This window comes from Myotis davidii, unplaced genomic scaffold (genome assembly GCF_000327345.1).
Source record: "Myotis davidii unplaced genomic scaffold, ASM32734v1 scaffold1, whole genome shotgun sequence".
Taxonomy (NCBI): Eukaryota; Metazoa; Chordata; class Mammalia; order Chiroptera; family Vespertilionidae; genus Myotis; species Myotis davidii.
The window spans coordinates 5742987-5744761 of NW_006294681.1; positions in this window are offsets into that span (position 1 = coordinate 5742987).

A 1775-nucleotide genomic window follows, 5' to 3' on the forward strand; every position below is an offset into this window, starting at 1 on the left:
TTGTATCCTCAACTGAGGCATGCACATCTTATCTTCATGGGAAAATTCCTCTGCTCTGGTCCTTGGTCTACTCCATTCCTCCCTCCATTCCCAGGACTCACTCCTTGTTCAGATCTGTAGTAGCCAGCAGTGAAAATGCAGAGGTGCCAGGCATCAGAAACCGGCCTGAGGAAAATTCAACGGGGGCCGCAAGCTGCGGGCAGTCATTGCCTCCTATTCCTGACCTTGAGAGGATCACAACCGCGACCTTTTCACAGGAAGAAACACCTCGGTGCTCTGCTGCCTGTGGGTGCTCTTCATACTGCCTATGAAACAGAAATGTCTACTCCTCATTTTAGTTTTTCAAATATTTTAACTTCCTGAGTATATACGGAACAATTCTCCTATTGAGAGCTAATGAATGTGACTGCAAGTCCTACTCATGCATATTCATGACCAGTGAGGATCCAAGAAATGTTTTCTGAATGATGAATAAATGAAGCATTACTTCATGGATTAATAAATTCCACAGGTCAAACCATGGCTCTCTCTCACCCCCAACAAAAATAAATGTCAAAACTACATGAGGCAGAACAAACAGTCAGTAATAAAGATGCTGTGTTCCTTCACATCAGAAAAAGGAGTCCTCCTTGACTGAGGGAAATCATGACTGAATGCACAAAGCCAGTCAGTACTTTCAATGTCTGTGCACAGACTGGCTCTGTGTTCTGCAGAAGGATGTTTGATTACATGTGGGCCACTGGAAACCACCCTTATCACACCCACATTTATAAATTTGCATTTATAAATATATTTAGCTATGCAGAGATGGGTAAAAAAACAAGCTATAGATGGCTACTGCCATCTAATTTTATTAATGGTTGAATGAAAGCTATTTGAATCAGGCTCACCTGTGAGAATTTGAGCACCTGAATACAAGCGTATAAAACAGGACAAGGACCTGGTCTCTGCCTGCATTGCAAGTAATTCAACACACAGAGATGCCTGGGCCAGCCAAACCCACAGCTTGAAAACCTGTTTATCTGCCAAACCAAATGGCTTTGTGCTGCTTTTCAATCTCTTACACTTTATTATTACAACGCCAACACGAAACTAAACTAAAACTAGGAGCAGGATGGTAGGAGCCTTTGAGGAGAGGGAGTGTTTGGGGGTGCCCAGGGAGGCAGTGGGTGTGAGCACCGTTCTGCTTTATGATCTGGGGGTGTTATATGTTGGTTTGCTTTGAGTTAGATTTGTCTGTTTTCTGTAATTAGCCCTTTGTATGTTATACTCATATGAAAGGGAAAAAAACACCAGTACTGGGGAAACTCTTTAAAAACTCCCCTTTAACTCCATCAGAAATATTCTTTCCTATTCTATAATTTAGAATCAGTGAGTATACATGGCTAGAAATAACAGAATTGTCAAATCAGAAAGCATCTTTTAGGGCCATGGAGTTCAACTTTTTTCTAAAATGTCCTGTAAGAGATTAGACAGTGCTTACAAACTTCTAATGACAGAGAAGGACCCCTTCATACTCAAGCCCACGTTGATGGTTAGAAAGCTCCTCCAAAATTCTCAATGGTCAGACTGTCTCTCACACACACCACAGCCATTTTGACAGCCATTTTACTACTATGGCCCTGTAGTAAATGATAGTTAAATAAAGACCCTATGCCTCAAAAAAGTGAACACCAGTCAGCTTCATGGGCTAATCCCCAGTGAGAATAAGGGGAATTTATCAAACTCAATAAAATATCCTCTAGACCATTCTCATCTACTTGTACACATTTCTG